Raw genomic sequence first — 24,275 nt, 5'->3', positions numbered from 1 at the left:
CTGGGCATTAGTTACCTCTGCCACCGAAGGTGGATGGAGGTTATGTTTTCAACCCTGTCTGTCTCTTTGTCTGTCTGTTTGTTTGTCTGTTTGTGAACAAAATATCTCAAAAGTTGTGGACGGGTTCGGAGGCAATTTGGCAGAGATGTAGTGTATGTGACAAGGATGAAATGATTAGATTTTGGTGAAGATCCCGATTCGGATCCGGCTACTAGAATATTTTAAGTGATTCTTCATCATTGGGAGAGATAGGGCCAAAAACGATAAGTAGCAGGATATCTCAAAACGTTGTGGACGGATTTGGACAAAACTTGGTGAAGAAGTTGGGTGTCTGACAAGGACTAATCGATTCGATTTTGGTGAAGATCTGAATATGGATTCGGATATGAGAATTATTTAATTTTTCTGTGATTCTTCACCATTGGGAGATGGGGCCAAAAACCATATATAGCAGGATATCTCAAAAGGTTGTGGACGGATTTGGACAAAACTTAGCGGAGAGGTTGGGTGTCTGACAAGGACTAATCGATTCGATTTTGGTGAAGATCTGAATATGTATTCAGATATGATAATTATTTAATTTTTCTGTGATTCTTCACCATTGGGAGATAGGGCCAAAACCCATATATAGCAGGATATCTCAAAAAGTTGTGCACGGATTTGGACAAAACTTAGCAGAGAGGTTGGGTGTCTGACAAGGACTAATCGATTCGATTTTGGTGAAGATCTGAATATGGATTCGGATATGATAATTATTTAATTATCACGTGATTCTTCACCATTGAGAGATCGGGCCAGAAGCGATATATAACATGATATTTATCAACGTTATGGACGAGGTATTACTAAATTTGGTGAATGAGTTGGTTTGGTGACAAGAGCAAGCTGATTAGATTTTGGTTCAGGTCCGAATCCAGGTCCGGGCTATCAGTGGATACAAAACATAAACTGTTCAGCCTGGCGGAGGTATGCACTCCACCAAGTGCTGTTCTAGTTATCCTCTCTAGTGGGAGAGGTGATTGCGATGTGTGCATGGTGAGACATAACGTCCGTCATTTTAGTCATTTGAACCTCTCCCTGTCAAGGCCGAAGTGCCCAAAGCAGTGTTCTGGGTCATGTCCTTCATCAATGATCTCTCTGACTCTCTGGACAAATCCTCTTTATCTATTTTCTGATGATTGCACCCTCTACCGTGACATCCATCATCCTTTCAGACATCATCCTTCAGACAGGCAGGCTGCAGCCTCTTCCCTCTCTTCAGACCTTGACAAAATCACAAGCTGGTCAAACACTTTCTGGAATATGTCTTTCTGGAATTTGGAATATGAAATATGATTGAAAGCTGGAACATGTCTTTCAATCCTGACAAATCTCACATTCTCACTATCTCTCTCCGAAAGGACCATCTGGCAAACCCTCCGATCTACTTTCTTATCAATCCTCTTGAGGAGTTTCAGTCATTCAAAATCTTGGGTCTCAATATCAGCCACGATCATTCTGGGGCAAACCACATTTCAACGTTGGCCTCCAAAGCCAACCACCGACTGGATATCCTCCGTAATACAAAGTCCTTCCTTGGCACACCTGAGCTTGATGGAGTAATGCTCTCCCCTATGAGCTGGCTCTCCTGTTTCACATCTTGCTGTGGAACCGTGGATGCCGTGGAAACCAAGGTCTTCAAGATCATTGGAATCTCCCGTGATCAAGCTGAGTCAATGGGCTTATCACTCCGCCATCACATACAGATCAGGTCGGTGGTCTCTTTTCTTTGACCTCCTCCTTTTTGGTTTGGTACCCTCTCTTCTTTCCATGCTTTCCCTCCCCCCACCCCCCCCCCTCCAAAATTTCTGCAGGGCTAACACGGTCTAACACCATCAACCCTCTTCTGGTAAAACTACACAAATCCAGGATCAATGCTCACCTCCACTCATTGCTCCTCTTTTTCCCCACCTGTGGAACCAACTTCCACATTCTAGTCAGTCATTCTTCCCTCCAGGTCTTCAAGGCAGCTGTTCACCACCATCTCAGATCGTTCCCATTCCATAACCATGATATTTTCTACCCTCGTTAATCCCCCCCCCCCCCCACCCCCCAAATCCCTTAATTTCCAGTTTTTCCTCTTTGGAATTTCCTTGTCCATGCACGAGTGTATTGCGTCAATGCAATTGCGGAGAGCAATTGGTCTTGGGTTTTAGAACACCTTCCAAAGTGGAAGACGCGTCCTGTTTTTGTCTGGCATGTCCTGATCCTTTCAGTGTGCTAGCTCTTCCATGAGCCTCGACAATATACACAGAAAAAAATCAGGCAAATGCCCGGAGATATTTCTTTCCCACTCCTATACACCAATAATGATCTCCACATGATGCACGATTTCACTCAAAATCATGCTTTGAAGTTTTTGGTCTTCCAAAATGAAAGTTTAATTGAATGCAAGCTTGACTCATTAACTTCTGATCTCTCACTAAACTCAGTAGAAAAGCGATTCTGGTTTAAAAAGACTGTGTTCAATGGACAGGCAGGGTAGATAAGGGACTGTCAGAAAGTCAGACACAGAGAAGGAGAAAAAAGGTTTGAAGACGCGGGGAGGATAAAATAAACAAGCGTTACGCCTGGGTCCCCCGTCGGTGAAGTGCTGTGATTTGACAAAGTGGAAGACGCAAGGCGGCCATCTTGGATTTTGACGTGGCGACCCAATTTTCAATAGCGTTCTCCCTTATGCGTAGATACACCCACACACCAGATTAGAAGTTAGTAGTTCGTTTATTAGTCCACTACCGGTGTACACCGGAGGGGACTATAGGTTTGCACGCCGTCCCTCCGTCTGTCTGTCAATCCGTCAGTCTGTCAGTCCGTCAGTCCGTCAGTCCGTCAGTCCGTCAGTCCGTCAGTCCGTCAGTCCGTCAGTCTGTCCGTCCGTCCGTCAGTCCGTCACGCAAAGGTCAGTTTTCCGGACTTTTTTTTCTAAACGCTTAACGCTAATGATTTCAAACTTGGCACATGGTTTCCTCATGATAAATTACAGGTCTAGTTCGAACTTCACGACGTTTCGATCATTTTTGGCAAAGTTATGGCACTTTGAACTTTGGGAATTCTGATAATTCTGATCCTTAACTCAGTGCCATTTTAAGTTTTAATTTCCTTTAAAAACCAATTTCTCTGCAATTATAGGACCGATTGAGATCAAATTTTCACCGTAGGAGGGACTCGGTCTGGAGAATATTTTAATGATAATTATGACGTCACATGTCACATGGTTCGGCCGCCATATTGCTTTTCGTGAAAACACGAAAACCCCTTTTTCTCTGCAACGGCTGAACAGATCGAGGCCAAACTTTGCAGGCAGAATCGCATACCCATGACGAACAAAGTCAGCGAGCATGACGTCATGCGTCACATGGTTTCAGAGTTATGACGTTTTTAAGCATGAACCTTTAAAACTGAGCTCGTCCCTCATTTGTGATCCAAACGACGGGAAACTTCACAGATCTGTTCAACATGTCAGTCTACTAAAATGTCCTTTAGGAATTTGCGATAGGGCACGTGGTTTGGCAGATATCGTTAATTAAACGAAAAAATATATATTAAAAAATGGATATCTCTTGTTTATTCTCGAGTTCTCCTCAAGCCGCACCGTGCGCCCTCAGCCTCGTCTCCTGAACGTCAAAAGCACGACACAGCGTGCGCTTTCGGAAGGGGCGGAGCCAAGCCGAGCAACATATATATACACATCGATCATTGATCGTGAACCGGAAAATATAATAAATTACTGATATTTAGCGACTCGAAAGGTTCTTTATCAACAACTTATTTTCTCGTGCTTCTGCTGACCCGTCTGCAAGGTGTATAAATCGAGGTTTTTCAATCCCGTTCAAGTGTGAATCACAGGTGAGCCCGTCCTGAGGTAATTAGCGATTGGGAACGATTCAGAACCTATGGGTAAATAACCCTTGTATTGGTAATTTCCCCAACAGTTTTCCGGACGACAGACTGCCGGTAGGGGACATGTATTGCAGCGCAATACTCAGAATGTTTGTTTTTCAAGATATTTCGCTCACAAGGTTCAGACATATATATGGTGGCGGCCATCTTGGATTTTGACGTGGCGACCCAATTTTCAATAGCGTTCTTCCTAATGCGTAGCTTACGCACGCATGGACAGACGGACGGATGCACACACGGACGGAGGGGAAAACCATAGTCCCCCTTTCGCTCCGCGGTGCGACGGGGGACAATAAAATGGGTAGTTCAGGCCTGGTTGAACCTAGCGAGGCATCCTCGCCTAGAATTGATGGGACAAACAGGCTTTAGTTTTCCCACATATAATGAGCTGTAAAATGGGTCGTCGGTCAGTCCGGGCGAACTTGGTGTTTGCATCCCTCAACACGTGGGACCGGTTTCTCCTACTAGTGGTGGGGGATCAAAAGATTAAACTTAGCTTTTTCCATTGAAATAATGCCCCACAATTCACGGTTTCACATTTCGCAGCACTTTCCAGGAACATATCCCCCACGAATAGAGGTGTCCGACAGTGTGTGTGTGTGTGTCTATATATACAGTGTATATATATATATATATATATATATATATATATATATATATATATATATATATATATATATATATATATATACACTGTATATATATATATATATGTATATATATATATATATATATATATATATGTATATATATATATATATATATATATATATATGTATATATATATATGTCGGAATGGGACTTAGAACTTGGGACTCAGAAGACTCAGAGAAAGGAGCAACGGATATATTTATTAGAACTCGTTTACACAAGCTTGCGGAAAACAGGATGTCGCAGGAAGCTCACACAAAATGACCAACACTACCACAAGATGCTCTGAAGTAATTCGATTTAAACTTGCTATATATAAAGAACATAGGGTGTGGCTTTAGCTCACAAGATACAGAGAAAGAATGGGCTCATTGGTCCCCCCACCATTAGTCCCATCCTGTTGTTCAGTTAGTTAAAGGAAGTTCATCCAAGGCCACTCATGGGTTAGCTCAGATAAGGAGATGGTCAGCAATATGTGGCAACATGTTTACAACTTTCTGTATAGAGACTTGGGTTGGGGAAGTACAAAGGGAGTGGACACTCATAAATGTGTCAGCCTCCAAGATATTGGCAAAGTCATGTGGGAGGCTGAGAGATAGCAGCTGCAACCAAGGCCACAAAAGGGGAACAAGGGATCATGCCAATACAGGGCAAGAGCTCACAAGCACAGAACTCCTTATTAGGGTATTACACATCCTCAATGCACAAGAAAGGACTAGGTACTTTAAAAGAATACAGCAATCAGTCAAAACAAAACATATAATTGGTTATGCTTGATAATTGGTAAAGCAGCAAGAATTAACGAAGGGGGAGGGGAATAACAGCTCCCCACATACCGCCCTTTTGGATCTAAGATACAACGTTATCTACGAAGCAATCAAAGGCCTTTATTTCAAATAAAGCAGAAACAAAACAAATCAGGAAAGTCATTCAACATATCACCCGAAGGCAGCCCAGTGAGCATGTAGTGCCCAAAGCACTCCACATCGCACCCAGCAGGATGATTCGCGTCTGTATGTGAGTATGCAATGTAAGTCCGTAAAGACAGGGTGATCAAATGGCATGTAAAATCCTCCAAGAGTAGTGAAATAGGCAGTGTCACTAAGCATACCACGCGAATGCAGCCCAGTGAGCATGTCCCGCACCCAAAGTACCACACATCGCACTCAGCAGGATGATCCGCGGGTATGTGGGTGTATGTGGGTGTATGTGGGTGTATGATGTAAGTCAGGTGTAGGTGGGTGTATGATGTGAGACCGTAGAGGCATGAAGATCGAATAGTGTGTCAGATCCACAACGAAGACCTCTGGTTCGGCCGGGGTCCACACCCAGGAGGATCTCCCGACCCACCCTTCGACCACAGAGGTGCGGCCAGGACTCCCCCCCGACTGGAGCTCGCCCAAGCTTCCCCAGGTGAAATCCTTGTAGATCTTCAGCGCTCAATCGATATTCATGTTCATGAGGTCTCTTATATGCTGGTGATCTGGGGAAGACACAACGTCATCAGTATCAGGTGGCTTAAACCTATGGCCAAAAAACAAAGCATAATGGTCCAAAGGAGGGAGAGAAACTTCCTTTGGGTCAAAGTCGGAGTCGTCCGAGGCGATGCTGCTTCCACCGCCGTTATCCATGGACGAATCTTCAAGACAATCAGATTCGGAACTCAGAGTATCTCCAATATTGAGTTCCTCACCATCCAGGCTTGGGTTTGCAGTTGGGTCCAAATCCAGGATTGGGTCAGTGACGTTTGACTCACTGTGAGCTTGTGAGACATAAAGGTGAGCTCGTGAAACATAAAGAGGCAAAGCCTGCATTGAGACATAAACATCAATCGGGGACCCTTGCAAGTGGCCCACATCATCATCGGAATCATCATCAGTAACATTATTCTCAGGTGGCTTAGGCCTGCGGCGTAGGCGGCCAGCAACAGTCATAGCCTTACACATCGAGAAAAAACGAGAGGTCTCCCTTAGGTACTTGTTGGCGTCTGCATGCGACATGTTGGGGTCCAGAGTAATCGGCGTCCTGGCAGCCTGAAATGCTCTGAGGTCCGCAACTGTGTAATCAAAATCATTATCGGTAACATCAACAATGGAAGAACAATCTTCAGAAGCGGAGATCTCATTGTCGCGGCCCAGTGACTCGTTCGGGTCGTCGTTCCAGGATCCGCGATCTGCAGTCACGTCGACGGCCGGAGTGTCATCTGGACCCACGGTCAGCTTGTCGGTCATCACCATGGCCTTTTCTGGTGTCGTCTTCAGTGTCCATCCTGTGGTAAACTTTCTCACACACGCAAGGACTAAAGCCTTGATTAGTACACAACAAACCACGATTCCAAGGACTATTGCCAAGGCGGTCAATATCCACTTTACTATCGTACCCGTCCATCCTTTAAACCAGTCAGTAAGCCACTGGTGGGAGGCTTCCCGATCCATTCGATCCTTTGTCAATATATGAGCACTTTCTCTTAACCTTATAATAGCAGCACTGACCCCTTGTGCAGGATCAGGAATAAACGTACAACATTTACCCTTAATTATCCCACATACCCCTCCTCGTTCTGCCAGTAGCATATCTAACGCAACCCTATTTTGCATAACCATTGTACGCAGGTGGACAACCGTGTCCAACATTTCGTCATGTGCTGTAGCGGTGTCGTTGGCCACCCTTTCTAAGATTAACGCAATTTTGTCAATGCGGTAACTGTTCATGACCGTCCCAGCCCATGGGAAGAAGAAACTAACGGCTTTCTCCCAATCAGCGCCGTGTAAGGTGGTGGTGTCGTCGTCGTGCCAATAGGTGCTTCGTTGTGTCCTTATGAGTGCAGTGGTATTATGCAAGTGTTGTCGCATTTCCATCTCTGGGAAAACTGATCCTAAATAGCAAATTCCTCCCCAATTATCAGGTAAATACGGGTAAGCTTTATTCCCGCATACAAACATGGTCCCGTGCGGAGCCACTAAATGGGTGGTCATGCAAGTGAGAAGGCCTGGGATAGTGTTTGTCCCGTTCTCCCCTTCCCATGCCAACTGGAGGTGTGTGAGGTTATGTAAGGGCGAGCGTGTAACATTCACTAACAGCCTGTGTTTCCCTTTCCTAGGGTCCGCGGGGAGGGTATTCCTACACACGGATTTGCCTACCATTACTTGGCCCTTTCCTTCTAAGCAGAGGGCCCCCCTTGCCGGCTTGACCCCAACCGGCGCCGGACGTTCCTCAAAGTGTCGGGACTCGATGGGGGGGAAGTACTGAAAAACTCGTTTACACGCGGTTCCGTCAGAACCTTGGCTTGTCAGGGTTGTACTAATGCATTTGGTGTCTAGTGGCTTCGAGCACAAATCATTGAGTGATAGGGGTAACACTACCATTGGTATTCCTGCTGTGCTGGTGCGGGGAAGGTGCATACACATCCAACACCGTGTCCTATTCTGTACTGTGGCCATATGCCGTGCGACCTTCCAGTATGTGTTCTCCTCTGGCTCCCTTCTTACTTCCTGGGCAGGAGGGGGTTTAATGACGTAGGCGGCGCAACTAGGCCGGATTTGGTGTTGGGTATCTCCCATCTTTCTGTTCCTTCTAATCAGCGTGCGCTGGGGCCATATTCCACATTCAAGTATTATCGTGGTGTGTGGGCCGACGAGGGCATGCGACAGTAGGAGAGTCGTATTGTCGATGCCCGTGCCCCATTGATATCCTGCGGCGGCGTGACTATTCACGGTCCCAGTAAACTTTCCATTTTGCACCTTTCTAATTTTAGTTAAGACTATGCGTGGGGTTGTCATGCGTGCCTGTGGTGTCCCATTGTGTACCACCATGGCTTCCATCCATCTTACAGATAACCACTTGAAATTTGTCTCCAACTCACAGCAATGTACTGCTATCCCCTGTCCCCGGGGAGCCGTTATGTATTTGACGGGGTAAAGTTTAAATAACGTGTAGTTGTCGTGTCCTGGGTATTTGGGGAGATCCTCTCTCACTGGGTTAAACTGCAGAAGCCTATCTTTGGCAGGGTTTGTTAGGCAGCTGCCCAGAATTCCCATCATCATGACCATCATCGCCGCCCTTAGGAGACTGTAGTGCCCTAAACGGTGCATTGTCTTCAGCAGTGTGAGGTGCGGTGTCTTGTGTGGCTTGTGGTGCGGGTATGGACAACTTACAATGGGTGGCGTGGATCCACGAAGGTTTACCCTCGCAGAAGACTGCCGTCGGTGTGACCAGTAGCACCTGGAATGGTCCCTTCCACCGTGGCTCCAAAGCAGCTTTGCGGGTGAAGTGCTTTACGAGCACCCAGTCGCCGGCTTGGAAGTCGTGGATGGCGTGGCCTATTGGTTCAGGCAGCGCCTCTCGTACTCGAGCATGGATGCTGCGTGCCACATTGGACAAGCCTATGCAAAATCTCAAAAGCATGTCATCCATCACCGGCAAAGCAAGGGTGGACATGTCCGTTGGTGCTGAGACGGGCAAGCTCATAGGTCGTCCCATTAATATTTCATGGGGGGACAGGCCCGTAGTGCGACCCGGAGTGGAACGGATGCTCATTAATGCAAGCGGGAGAGCCTCCGGCCACTTCAAGCCTGTGTCTGCGCAAATTTTCGCTATTTTATTTTTTAAAGTCTTATTCGTTCGTTCCACAAGTCCCGATGACTGTGGGTGGTAAACGCAATGGAAGGACTGTTTCACGCCCAACGCCTTCAGGATGCCCTTGACCACCTGCGCCATGAAATGGCCCCCTTGATCGGACGAGATTATCTGGGGGATGCCAAATCTGCACATAAAATCCCGCACGAGACGCTTCACTACTGTCGGGGCATCGGACTTGACGCATGGGTAAGCTTCGACCCATTTGGTGAACGTATCTACGATTACCAACACATAGCGAAACGACATGCTTGGTTCCAATTCTGTAAAATCGAACTCGATAGTTGCGAACGGCCCACTTGGCGGGGGCCGTCCCCTGTCATGTGCATGTCTCGGCGGCGCCCCTCTATTGTGTTGCTGGCAGACCACACACGATCGGCACACTTCGGATACAATCCGTGACAGTCCTGGCGCCGCCCAAGTGTAATTTATCTGTCCCATCACCCCCCTCTGGCACACATGCCCATTTTGATGTGCCATGCGTGCCAGCCAAGGCAGTAAGGCCTGGGGTGCTCTAGGTTTTTCGTCAAGGGTCCATATTTCTCCTGGCCCAAGGCGTATCGCCCCTCGTTTGAGCCAGTCCTCGTGTTCGGCCGTCGGTGCAGCGTTCTGCAAGTTTATGATATCGTCCTTAGTTGGTGTGGCGGGTGGTCCCACAGTCGGTATGTCAGCAATCTGTGCGGATGTCGCCTTTGCTCGTGTCACCATCGGCATGTTGCGGTCTATCTGTTGGTTGGCGGCCTTTCCTGCCGCCTCGTCCGCCCTTGCATTGCCCCGAGCAACGTCAGTGTCCGCCTTTTGGTGGCCACGACATTTAATTACCGCGATAGCACGGGGAAGTAAAATGCTTCGGAGGAGCCCTTCTACCAACGTGCCATTCTTTATCACTGAACCGGCAGATGTGAGAAAACCTCTCATCTTCCAGATGGCCCCTTTATCGTGAACTACGCCGTGAGCGTAGGCCGAATCTGTGTAAATGTTGACGGCAAGGCCTTCCGCCAAGCTGCACGCTCTGGTCAAGGCGCACAGCTCCGCCTGTTGTGCGGAAAATGTAGGTGGAAGACGCCCGCTTTCTACCGTCTTGCTATCTGAGCATACAGCGTACCCGGACAACAGGGACCCGTCCCATGCGCGCCTAGCTGATCCATCGACATAATATGTACAATCGGGGTAGTCTAGGGGATTGTCCTTTAAATCCGATCGCACCGTGGAGACTAGCTGCACAACGTCGGCGCACACATAGGGTTCGCCCTCCTCAGGGGTGGGCATCAGTGAGGCTGGGTTGAGTGTCGTGCAACGTTCGATCGTGATGTTGGCTGCAGTGATCAGTGCGGATTCGTATTGCATTAATCTAGTGTTAGACAAATGCTGTGTGCTTCGCTGTAACAACAGCGAAGTGACGCAATGCGGTACCCGTAGCGTTACTGGGTGTCCCATAACGATGTCCGCTGTTCTTTCTACTGCGTACCTGGCCGCTGCCACGGCTTGCAGGCACACCGGAAACCCTCGTTCGACCGGGTCTAACTTTTTACTAAAGTAGGCCACCGGCCGCTCCTTATCCCCATGGGTCTGTGTCAAAACTGACTGGGCGAAACCTCCCATGGCGTGAGTGTAAAGGGTAAATGGTTTCGCATAATCCGGGAGTCCTAATGACGGTGCCGTGACCAACGCCTTTTTCAGCCCTACGAAACATCGCTTCAATTCATCCGTCCATACCAAGTCGTCCGGGGCGTTTGATTTGGTCGCCTCGTACAGTGGCTTAGGCAGCAGCGCAAAATCAAGTATCCAAGTGCGGCAGTATCCCGTCATACCTAGGAAGCGCAGCATTTGCCGTTGCGGGCGTGGGCGAGGCATCTCCATGATAGCGGTCACCCGTCCAGCATCCAATTCTCGTTTCCCATGCGAAATGGCGTGTCCCAAGTAAGTTACAACCTTCCGCACAAATTGAAGTTTTGGTCTGCCTACTTTGTGGCCTTTGGCCACCAAGGCCTTTAATAGGGCCATGGAATCCTTTTCGCACGCCTCCTTAGAAGGGGAGCAAATCAACAAATCGTCAATGTATTGCAACAACACTGACCCTCCCGTCAATTCCACATCCGCCAGGTCGCGGTGCAGCACCTGGGAAAACAGAGTGGGGCTATCTGAAAACCCCTGAGGTAGTACTGTCCAAGTATACTGGCGCCCCCTATGGGTGAAAGCGAACAAGTATTGTGACTCAGCCGCGATGGGCACAGAGAAAAATGCAGAACAAAGGTCAATAACTGTGAAGTATGTTGCGTCCGGCGGGATTGACATCATAAGGGTTTCTCCATTCGGAACTAGTGGGTGTATGCCCTGTATCACCTTGTTCACCTCCCTTAAATCCTGTACAAACCTCCATTTGTCTTTCGTCGGCTTTTTTACTGGCAAAATTGGTGTATTACATGGACTGTTAGTTTCCACGATAATTTTCTGTTCCACCAGGGATTGAATTACTGGTGCTATGCCTACGTCGGCCTCGGGTCGTAGCTTATACTGTTTTACGTTTGGCAAGCGCATCCCCGGCTGCACTGATATCACTAGAGGTTCGGCGTCTCGCATCCGTCCAACCTCATCATCGCTCTGAGGCCATAAATTGTCTGGCACCTCCGCTAGGAGGTAATCTGACTCACCCGGGTCCGTTAGCACTGCCCTCATGGCATAGGTGCCCTTAGGGGGCAACTCTGCTTCTTCGAACACTCCATCCCTCCGTTGTGTCTTAATGTCAATCGAGAACCCTTCACCATTTTTGAGCCGTTTCACAGTCCAGCGGCCCCTCTTAAACCAATAACCTTGTAAGGGAACTTCTCGTAACCGCCCCACCATCCAACCTACACTTTCCGGTGGCCACCCCTTGGCAGTAGTGAGGGTAACATGGGCGGCCGCTCCTTCGGGGTATTGGGTCAATGCACGCTGACTCGCGGTTAGGATTACCTCGATACCTATCCCCTCACGGCCGATCCATATCCGTGATAAGTGTAGAGGCGTGCGCTCGCCCAGCTTTTCCTTAACCTTCTCTCGATAAGTCTCGTCCTCGCCCTTTGCATCGTAATACGCCATGCAATGGGGTGGATTATCCTTTAAGTGTTTTATCTAAATTTGGTGCAGTTGTAGCCAATCTCGCAGAACTGGACTGTCCAAACACACATTATCTATGATATGCGTCCAAGTAGCCAGAGCCCCTTCATCCAAGCGCCACCAATACGCGGTGGGGCCGGGCCGAGACAATGGCATCATCAACAAGTCGTGTTTAGATTCCGCGACATCTACGAAAACTCCCTGCTCTGTACATGAAATTTGACAGCCCAATCGGCACAGTAAGTCCCGTCCCAACAAATTTGTTGGGGCGGTAGTGGTCATCAAGAAAGCATGTTTAGCCTCCAGCGGGCCGCATGTTACTCGCACTTCCTCCGACATAGGAAGCGCTTGGGGTAAGCCCGAAACGCCCATTATTTGAACGTTCCTCGCCGTGGGGCGCAAAGATGGCAATTGCCCCTTGTTAATTGTACTGCGAGTCGCGCCTGTATCGACAAGAAACTCTAATTGTCGTCCGTCCACGTCCAACGTCAAGGTCGGTTCCTCTGCCGGTGTCATGGTCAAAAGAGGACACTCCTTGGGCGACCCGCCGGCGTCCCGTCAATAGGCCCCTCTATTGTCCTGGGGCGGAAACCCCTTACGAGCACTTGGGGCAATCACGTCTCCAGTGTCCCATTTGCTTGCAATAAAAGCACGGTTCCTGCGGAACCGGCGGTGCGGAGGGCATAGGTCGTCCCTCTACAGCGCCCCTTCCGCCCAGCCGTCGGTCTGGCGGCCCCCACTGTGACTGGTTTACTGGTTGCCATTGCGGCGGGCCCCGAGGCGGGGCCCAGTTCCCCCTTGGTCCATTCTGCATCCCACTATTGGGGGTTGGTCCAGGGGTTTGGAGGAGGGGTCTTGGTGGGTACCAAAATTGGGGAGGGGGCCCTGGTATGGTCCAAGTTTGAGGGGTTTGAGGAGGAGGGGGAAGAGGGGGTGGTATTGTCCATTGTTGTCTCTCGTCCATATTAATTCGTCCAAGGTCTTGGTCAGTACAACCGTCGCAGTCGTTGCCTTCGTGGTGGACCCACTCTCCGTTGGGGAATTGGCCCCTATAGAAAGGCCAACTCCCCCTCCCGTGGTCCTCATAACCCTGGACAGGCCCCCACTTCTGGCACTGATCGCGTATGTGGCTCTGGCTCCGATCCCCCTTTTTATTTTGATTAAGTTGAGCCCGTTTCTCCTGGACATACATTTGCAATATTTCCTCCTTAACATCCTTCTTCTCCTCTAAGGAGGAGCCCGGGCATTGTTCCAGTTTGTCGCATAAATCGTTGGTTGTCATTCCCTTCCAGCCGAAAAGGACGGACTGTACCTGTTTCTTTAATGCTGGCCGAAGCCCCTCTATTAAATATTGGTTTACCAATGGGTTGGGTAGTTCTGTCATCAGCATCGGGCCCAGTCCTCCCCAGCGCGCGATGGCCCTTTCCAACCTTTCCCGGTAATCCCCAATTGATTCTCCTGCCTTTTGTTTTATGGCCCCGATCTTTCCCCAATCCGGACCTCCTGCTGGCAACAGCGCCTGCTCAATAGACTCTAGCAGCCGGACCTTTAGATCACCCCATTGCGCTTGTGTTATCTGGGGGTTTGCACCCACCGCCCTTGGGTCTGCCATCGGCCACTGTGCTCTTTGCTTAGCCTTATCCCATACCTTGGGTGGGAGCACAGAAGTGCCCATATGGGTTATATCTCGAAAGTCACAATCGCCATGCTCGCATGTGATCCAATTCGCTATGGTCGGTGCTATCTGTCGTGGGTCCTCGATGAGCAAATGTTGAATCCTTTCCCGCATCACCGTTAAGGCGGATTCCTTCCATGGTACCCTTTCTCGAACCCCATGACCTGCTGCATCAACTCCGATAACTTGTAGGGGGCACAATTTTTCTCCCTCTGTTAATCCAGGGCATTCCTTCAATGGGGGGTATAAACGAGACATTCCGGTGGTTCGGGGGGTCTCGTTCCCATCATAGCCTACCAGCGAGGGGTATAACCTGTCCTGTCCCATTGGTGGCGGGAACCCTGCAACATCGGTCCCGTTATCTATCCCGTTAGCCCCGAGCTGTGCAAACGGATTTCCCTGGCTCGGATGGTTCTGGGGGGTAACGACCTTCGTGCCGTGGGGTATCGGCCCCTGGGGTAACTGGGGCGCGATGGTAGCGGGGTTGCAGGGAGGTGGTGGCGGGAGCGCAGAAAGGATAGGTGGTGCCTGAAACCCCGGGACAGGGCTTAGGTCTGGGGCTGGGGAGGGTAGATTGGTTACTACCTCCCCTACCGCGGGGTCTGGATTTTCAACGAGCGGCATCAGTCGCGCGTTGGCCTGCCTCTCTAATTCTTTAACCGCTTCATCCTGCATTTTATTCACCTGTTTCCTCAGGCCCTTGAGTTTTGATACCTCACCGGCCAAGCTGGCCTGTATCGACCTTGCGTGTCGCTTCATCGCTTCTTCCTTCCACCAACCAAAGACTTTCCAATAGTCAGGCGGGAAGTGTTTCGTGTCCTGTTCTAACTTTTCTAATGCCCCATACAACGCGTCCAATTTTTCCAGCACAAAGGACCCGCCTTCGGGCCATGGCTCACCTAGGGCCTTAGTCAGCGCAACCCATGACTTCCCTGGTCTCGCAGCGTCATAGCCATACCTCCTAAACAAGAAAAATGCTGGGGTATTTCTGAGAGGTTCACCTGCCTTTACAGTCTTATTACCCATCCTAGGAAAATTTAGTTTACCGACGTAGCCTTGTACCCGTGAGGTTCGCCCGCCTCGCGAGGTACGGCCGTCTACCTAACTCCTGAGAGGCCGACGTAGCCTTGTACCCGTGAGGTTCGCCCGCCTCGCGAGGTACGGCCGTCTACCTAACTCCTGAGAGGCTCGCCCGCCTACACAGCTGTCTAACCTAACCTTACTGTACTCTCCTGGCGTCCTATGCCCTTATAATACTTCTAACCTTACTTATAATTCCAACGTCTCCCGGGTAGGCCTCGGATCGGGACGCCGCCCTTATCCTTACCCTCACAACCCAGAGATCTATTACCCCTTACGTAACGTTACCCTGACGAGTCCATAAACAGTCAGTTGCTCCGGGACCCAAGCGGTCCATATTTAAATTTAGGTTCATGGATCAGGTTCGAGCAGGGAACGGAACAAACGGCACCCGAGCAAGAGAGTGGGTTACAATTTGGGCTGACCCCCAGGCTATAAAGAAAAAAAACAAAAGAAAACCACAGCTCACCTGACCCGGATCAATTGCCAGCTGGTCTCACCACTCACTTGCCTGGGACCGCGTCCCGGACTGCACAGACTGATCCCACCGCTGCCACCATATGTCGGAATGGGACTTAGAACTTGGGACTCAGAAGACTCAGAGAAAGGAGCAACGGATATATTTATTAGAACTCGTTTACACAAGCTTGCGGAAAACAGGATGTCACCGGGAAGCTCACACAAAATGACCAACACTACCACAAGATGCTCTGAAGTAATTCGATTTAAACTTGCTATATATAAAGAACATAGGGTGTGGCTTTAGCTCACAAGATACAGAGAAAGAATGGGCTCATTGGTCCCCCCACCATTAGTCCCATCCTGTTGTTCAGTTAGTTAAAGGAAGTTCATCCAAGGCCACTCATGGGTTAGCTCAGATAAGGAGATGGTCAGCAATATGTGGCAACATGTTTACAACTTTCTGTATAGAGACTTGGGTTGGGGAAGTACAAAGGGAGTGGACACTCATAAATGTGTCAGCCTACAGGATATTGGCAAAGTCATGTGGGAGGCTGAGGGATAGCAGCTGCAACCAAGGCCACAAAAGGGGAACAAGGGATCATGCCAATACAGGGCAAGAGCTCACAAGCACAGAACTCCTTATTAGGGTATTACACATCCTCAATGCACAAGAAAGGACTAGGTACTTTAAAAGAATACAGCAATCAGTCAAAACAAAACATATAATTGGTTATGCTTGATAATTGGTAAAGCAGCAAGAATTAACGAAGGGGGAGGGGAATAACAGCTCCCCATATATATATATATATATACATATATATATATATATATATATATATATATATATATATATATATATATATATATATATATATATATACATACATACACTACCGGTCAAAAGTTTTAGAACACCTCAATTTTTCCAGTTTGTATTGAAATTTACGCAGTTTAATGTCTCAATGTACTCTGAAATTAAGCATAGAACAAATAGACAATTGGAGATAAAAAAGAAATCATAGAATCATTTTGTTTAACAAAATTTAATTTAAATTTTTGACTCGGCAAAGTAGCCACCTTTTCCAGATATAACCGCCGAACACACTCGTGGCATTCTTTCTACAATGGAAATCAAATATTGTTCGGGAAGTTCTTCCCAACACAGTTGCAGAAGTTCCCATAAATGTGTTGCACTTCCAGGTTGCTTTGCTTTCACCCTTCTGTCCAGTTCATCCCAAACCAGCTTGATGGGGTTTAAGTCTGGAGAATGTGCTGGCCATTCCATGATTTGAAGCCTGCCGTCTTGTTATTTTCCTCTGAGGTAGTTTTGACATAGCCTGGAGGTGTGTTTAAGGTCATTATCTTGCTGTAGGATGAACCCCTGATCAACTAGGCATATACCAGAGGGTATTGCATGGTGCTGCTAAATGCTGTGGTAGCCATTTTGGTTCAGGGTGCCCGTCACTCTGTGCAAGCCGCTGACTATGGATCCAGCAAAAGAGCCCCAGACCATCACGCTTCCTCCTCCATGTGTGACAGTTGGTGTCACAAACTGAGGAACCATCCTTTCGCCTACTCGATGGCGTACAAAAACCCTGCGTGATGAACCAAAGATTTCACATTTTGATTCATCGGTCCATAAGATCTTCTTCCAGTCTTCCGAAGTCCACTGGCGGTGCTTCGTGGCCCAGGCAAGCCTCTTTTTCATATATAGACATCTTAGCAATGGTTTTCTTACTGCCACTCGACCTGTCAAACCTGCAGCTCGAAGTCTCCTCTTCACAGTTGAAACTGAGACTTGCTTACTTCGACCAGTGTTAAGCTGTGCTTGAAGCTGTTGTCCTGTGAGCCGCCTATCACGCAAGCTGTTGACCCTCAGAAACTTGTCTTCTGATTCTGTTGTGGCTTTGGGTCTGCCAGACCTCTTCCTGTCAGAGTTTCCTCCAGTTTCCAAGTGCCTTTTGATGGTCTAGGAAACTGTACTCACTGACACCTTGGCTTTCTTTGCAATTTCTATGCAATGATTCTATGATTTCTTTTTGTATCTCCAATTGTTTATTTGTTCTATGCTTAATTTCAGAGTACATTGAGACATTAAACTGCGTAAATTTAAATAAAATCTGGAAAAATTGAGGTGTTATAAAACTTTTGACTGGTAGTGTATATTGTTATGAATTTTGGGGTAGAGTGATATATTGATCAGGTTGATCTGTGTCGTTATCATGCTCCGACTGTCATGAAGAAGAAGAACCATATCGATATACATAAGTAGAGGACCTGTCTAGCCCGGATGTCGGATTAAGTTTGTATATTTGTGCTCATACAAGGATGGCCTTGTGTTAACTAGAGTAGGGATTATGTTAATTCCCCTGTTTGTGAGACCTGTGATTTATCCTTCATCCCGTATGGCAACGCACTAGATACGTAGAGTAGGCAGGCCCATTAGAACACACATGCTAATTAAATTCCCCCCCACAATAAAACTCACCAGAAGAAGAGTAGTGCAGGCAGGAAGCGCCCACGCATTGCGCCAACATGGCGATAAAACATTGTTCAGGCCGCCTGAGGCCATGCCCACCTCGCGATGGATCGGTCGAGGAGTTGATGGGGAGATCACACCATTGGGCCAGGTGTCGACCAACGGGAAGGCCAGGGTAAGGAGGGACTCGTGATTGGTCAAGGCAGGGGCAAGAAGCTGGCCACTGATTGGTGGAAGGAAGGCCGAGGGGGAAGCAGAGCGCCGATTGGCCAGGTACCACCGATGACGTCAGGGGCAAGTAAGAACCGGCACGCTGATTGGGGAAGAAGACGGCTGACATCATGAGACGGCCAATAAAATAACTGGCTGGCCGGCATTTTCCCTTCTTGTTTTTGGATCCCTTAGTGCCTGGACCTCGTTCGCTACTACCCTCACCATTCCTCTGCTCCGACCTGTTGCCCTCACGCCTCCCTTCACCCTCGACCCTCTCTCCCTTCTGATGCGAACGTTGGGTGCATCGCAGTTCCGTGCCAAATCCGTGAGGACATTGCATGGCTGAGGAAGCGGGTTACACGCCCGCTCGTTCGCTTCGCATGGGAGGCCTTATTGAGGCCTAGTGAACAAGGGCGCGTTGAGGCCTTCTTCCCGCCAACAGGCCTGAGACGGGTCTTGGCGAGATACATCATCCGATTGAGCTAAGCCCACACACACACACACGGCCCTTTATTTTCATATATTCTCCGTTGTGTAGCGGCTGCCGCTGGGGTTACACAATCGCCTTGCACCTATCAAGGACGCGGAGCGATCACCAGGCCGGGCTCGTCCAGGACGCCCGGGCAGGCCCGCGCTCGACTTGCCAGGCCTCGGTCGGGACGCCCGGGCAGGCTCGCCCTCGGCTTGCCAGGCCGCAGCCGGCCCGCGGGGCCACGCCCCCTGGCGCCAGGCCTGGGCAAACCCCCTGGCGGAATAGATATATATTGCCGACCGTAAAACGTTTTTCCCAGAGTGCCTGAGTGTTTGATTCTAATAAAGCAGCTCAGATGAATTCAAGCTTTTTGTCGCGTCCATTCTTTCGATCGACGTGGGAGCCACAGCTCCTTCATTGGTGACCTACCGACATGGACACGGCAGTCGCCCTTAAACTGCCTACCTTCTGGGAGGCTCACGCGGCGGTTTGGTTCGCACAAGCGGAGTCCCTGTTCGCCCTGCGGGGCATCACGGCGGACGACACCCGCTTCCACCACGTGGTCGCTGCGCTCGGTTCAGCCACCGCAGCCCGCGCCCTGAGCCTCCTCGAAAGCCCGCCAGCCGCGGACAAATACGGCGCGATTAAGAAGCTTCTCCTCGATGCTTTCGCCCTCCCAGCGGCGGAACGCGCACGGCGCCTGCTCGATTTGCCGGAGCTCGGCGACACGCGCCCTTCCGAGCGAATGGACTACATGCTTTCGCTGCTCGGCGAGCACTCTCCGGCATTCCTGTTCCGGGAGCTGTTCCTCCGTCAGCTGCCTAACCCGGTACGCCTCGCCCTGGCAAGCACGACGATCACAGATCCCCGGGCCCTTGCCAGAGAAGCCGACAAAATCTCCGCCGCGGGACAGCGCATCGCAGCGGCGACATGGGACCCGCCGCCGCCTGATGCACCATCCATGGCGCCCGAGCACCCGGCGCGTTCGACGGCCGAACTGCCGACGCAATTGGCGGCCGCTATACCGAGCCGACCACGTTCAGCACGACGTCCGAAGCCTCCACCCGACCAAGCGTGGTGTTCCTATCATGCCAGGTTCGGACAGAAGGCCCGGACATGCCGACCCCCGTGCACCTTCGGCGGGTCGGGAAACGGCCAGGCCGGCGTTCATTACCTGCCATGAGCGCCGGCCACAGTCACACGGGCAACTTACTGTTCATCACGGATAAAGCGTCCGGACGGCGCTTCCTGTGCGACACCGGCGCCCAAGTGAGCGTCATGCCCGCCTCTGACCAGGACAGGCAATCCGCGGTTTGCGGCCCCTCCTTGGTTGCGGCCAACGGATCGACTATCCGCACCTTCGGCCCGCGCAACGTCACCCTCTGCTTCGGCGGCCAACGCTTCGCTTGGACGTTTGTAACCGCCAACGTGCCCATGGCTCTGCTCGGCGCCGACTTCCTCTGCGCACACGGACTGCTGGTGGACGTCCAACGGCGTCGTTTAATCAACGCTGAAACCTTCAGCTCCCTGGTATGCACATTGAGCAGCTCCGCGCCGACCGAGCTGGCATGCACCGTCCCGGCGGCGAACGAGTTTGCTCGCCTGCTCGCGGAGTTCCCGGCCCTCACGCGGCCGACGTTTTCGGCCGTCGCAGTACGGCATGGGATCGAGCACCACATACCAACCACGGGCCCGCCGGTCTACGCCAGGGCCCGCCGCCTCGACCCAGCCAAGCTTGCCGTTGCGAAGGCCGAATTCGACGCGTTGGAGCACCTCGGCATCGTGCGGCGCTCCGATAGCGCGTGGGCCTCGCCACTGCACATCGTGCCAAAGCCGGGGGGTGGATGGCGCCCGTGTGGCGACTACCGCCGTCTTAATGACGCTACAACACCCGACAGGTACCCGATCCCGCATATCCAAGACTTCTCCGCCCGTCTGGCGGGACGGGTCATTTTTTCAAAAATTGATCTCATACGGGGATATCACCAGGTACCTGTCAGGGCGGCCGACGTCCCTAAAACGGCAGTCATCACGCCGTTCGGCTTATTCGAGTTCTTGCGGATGCCGTTTGGTCTCAAGAACGCGGCTCAGGCGTTCCAGCGCTTGATGGACGGCGTGCTGCGTGACCTGCCGTTCCTTTTCGTTTACCTGGACGACATCCTCGTCGCCAGCACGTCCCGGGCCGAGCACCTCCTCCACCTCCGAACACTGTTCGGGCGCCTCAGCGAGCACGGCCTCATCGTCAACCCGGCCAAATGCCACTTCGGCACGACGGCCGTTGATTTTTTGGGCCACCACATCACCAAGAACGGGGCTGTGCCGCTGCCAACCAAGGTCGAGGCCATCACCACTTTCCCGCGTCCCCGCACCATAAAGGCCCTGCAGGAATTCCTGGGAATGGTGAATTTTTATCACCGCTTCGTGCCCCGCGCTGCTCAACTCATGCGGCCCCTCTACGAAGCCCTCCGGGGCAAGCCGGCCAAGCACGACATCGCCTGGTCCGCAGCAATGGATGCGGCCTTCCAAAGCTCAAAGCGGGCCCTCGCCGACGCAACACTGCTCGCTCACCCGGTGCTCAACGCTCCCATCGCCCTCACCACGGATGCCTCCGACTACGCGGTGGGCGCCGTACATGAGCAATGGGTGAACGGGGTTTGGCAGCCACTCGCTTTTTTCAGCCGGCAGCTCCGGCCGAACGAGCTCAAATACAGCACGTTTGACCGGGAGCTCCTCGGTCTACACCTGGCCGTCCGCCATTTCCGCCACCTCCTGGAGGGCCGACCTTTCACGGCGTTCGTCGACCACAAGCCGTTGGTTTACGCCATGGCCAAGGTCACGGAGCCATGGTCGGCCCGCCAACAGCGCCACCTCTCCGCCGTGTCGGAGTTTACCACGGACATCCGGCACGTCGCCGGCAAAAACAACGCCGTAGCCGACTGTCTTTCCCGGGCCAGCGCGAACGCGGTCCACCTGGGCGTGGATTTTGCGCTCATGGCGGCGGACCAAACCACCGACACCACGGTGCAAGCCCTCCGGGCGGCGGACACGGGCCTCCGCCTGGCCGACATCCCCTGCGCGGACACTGTCCTGCTCTGCGACGTCTCCCAAGGCCGGCCTCGCCCCATCGTGCCCGTCACCTGGCAACGCCGCATCTTCGCCTCCCTCCACGGCCTTTCCCACCCGGGCCGGAAAGCTTCCCAGAAGCTGGTGTCGGCGCGTTTCGTCTGGCACGGCCTTCGTCGGGACGTCCGCGATTGGACCAGCGCCTGCACCGCCTGCCAACGGGCCAAGGTCCACCGACACACCCAGGCCCCGCTGGCACCTTTCACCGTGCCCGAACGACGTTTCGACCACGTCAACGTGGATCTGGTGGGCCCCCTTCCCCCATCACGAGGGTTCACACACCTGCTCACCATGGTGGACAGGACCACCAGGTGGCCGGAGGCCGTTCCCCTCGTCTCCACCACCACCGCCGACGTGGCGCAGGCCTTCATCGCCACCTGGGTCGCTCGCTTCGGCGCACCGGCGGACATCTCGTCAGACCGCGGACCACAGTTCACCTCCGAGCTGTGGGGCGCGGTCGCCCGCAACCTGGGGGTCAAGCTCCACCGTACTACGGCCTACCACCCCCAAGCAAACGGGTTGTGCGAGCGATTCCACCGCTCCATGAAGGCCGCGCTCATGGCCGGCCTTCAAGACGGCGGTTGGGCCGACCGGCTGCCGTGGGTCCTTTTGGGCCTTCGCACGGCCCCCAAGGAGGACCTCCAGGCATCCACCGCCGAGCTGGTCTATGGCCAGGTGCTACGCGTCCCGGGCGAATTCGTGCCCGACGCTACCAGCCCCTGGTCCGCAGCTCGCCAGCGCTCGGACCTCCAGGAGGCCGCCCGACGGTTTGCCCCCGTGCCGACATCCCACCACGGTGACCCCCAGTCCTACGTCCCCCCAGCACTCCGCACCGCGGAGTATGTTTTTGTGCGTCACGACGCACATCGGCGGCCACTCCAGCCGCCGTACGACGGGCCCTTCCGGGTGCTGCGACGGGACGACAAGTCGTTCGTCATCGACATCGGCGGCAGGTCGGACCGGATTGCAGTGGACCGCCTCAAGCCGGCGCACGTGGACGTCGACCACCCACCACGGGTGGCCCTCCCGCCGCGGCGAGGCCGCCCCCCGTCCACGGTGCCCCCCACTCGACCGCCCACCACCTCACCGGACCCCCTCCCACGACCCACCAGGGGTCGCTTCGGCCGGGTCATCAGGACCCCCCTCAAGTTGACCCTGCCGGTGCAAGTCGATTCTGGGGGGACGTGTGTAGCGGCTGCCGCTGGGGTTACACAATCGCCTTGCACCTATCAAGGACGCGGAGCGATCACCAGGCCGGGCTCGTCCAGGACGCCCGGGCAGGCCCGCGCTCGACTTGCCAGGCCTCGGTCGGGACGCCCGGGCAGGCTCGCCCTCGGCTTGCCAGGCCGCAGCCGGCCCGCGGGGCCACGCCCCCTGGCGCCAGGCCTGGGCAAACCCCCTGGCGGAATAGATATATATTGCCGACCGTAAAACGTTTTTCCCAGAGTGCCTGAGTGTTTGATTCTAATAAAGCAGCTCAGATGAATTCAAGCTTTTTGTCGCGTCCATTCTTTCGATCGACGTGGGAGCCACAGCTCCTTCAGTTGTATGTTTTATACGTCTGGTGTGGGAGCGCTCCATTTTAGATCATTTATTTGAGCGTCGCGTTTTCATTGTTCTCAGGTTCCGTTTAATAAACCTATTTATTTTTGAATATTCTAAATCCGTTTTTCGTGTGAGTTTATTTCCTGCAGGATCGGAGCTGCCGCGCGACACCGACAGGTAAAAGCTTCCAGCTTCTTCTTCTTCTCTCTTCTACCCGCGCGTAGATATAACATCCGCTATTGAACAATGCCTCGAAGTAACGCTCGATTGCTATCCGTGGTTCCCCGGTATTCACCGAGGGGGATCACACAACAAGTGATGTCAGGAGAGTGGGATTCGAACCTAGCAGACACTCGGTGTCTGGAGGTTGTGAGATCGATGCTGGCTGGGTGCGAATTGCGCCCAGCATTCGTACTTTAAATTGTCATAGTACTGAGGCGATAAAAAATGTAATAGTTGATTGGATGTGCAAGACGCAAACGGCGCGTCGTTAAATTTAAATCGTTTATGAGGTAAAATACGCGCGGGGAACGACCTCCTCTCGGTGGATGGAGGGCGGAACGAAGATGCTGGGAGCGTTGGAAGTGGGCCAGAAATAGATGGGGTGGAGCATAGTGGTTGAACCTCCCCCGCTGCGGAGCGATCGGGCAAGAGACGGGCCCAAACGCTTTCCAGGCCATGGTAATAAATTTTATGGAGCGAATGGATGCTCAGAATGAGTGATTGAATAATAAAATGGATGCTCAGAATGAGGGAATGAATAATAAAATGGATGCTCGGAGTGAGCGATTGGGAAATAAAATTGATGCATGGGCGAGTGAATGGAAGGAAGAACAAAATAATGGTGCCGATGGGGCACAGGAGAAGCCAATGGGGGCAGAATTGGAAGCAAAACTGGGGGAATT

At 51.8% G+C, this 24,275-nt stretch overlaps 1 protein-coding gene across 1 annotated transcript in view; it reads left to right on the top strand.

Moving 5' to 3' along the window:
• The window catches only part of RRP36 (ribosomal RNA processing 36), a 115,521-nt gene that overhangs the window by 643 nt on the left and 90,603 nt on the right, over positions 1 to 24,275 (top strand). The window lies entirely within an intron of this gene.

Source organism: Myxine glutinosa, chromosome 12, assembly GCF_964187855.1.
Source record: "Myxine glutinosa chromosome 12, kmMyxGlut1.1, whole genome shotgun sequence".
Taxonomy (NCBI): Eukaryota; Metazoa; Chordata; class Myxini; order Myxiniformes; family Myxinidae; genus Myxine; species Myxine glutinosa.
This window is presented reverse-complemented; position numbering and strand designations above follow the sequence as displayed.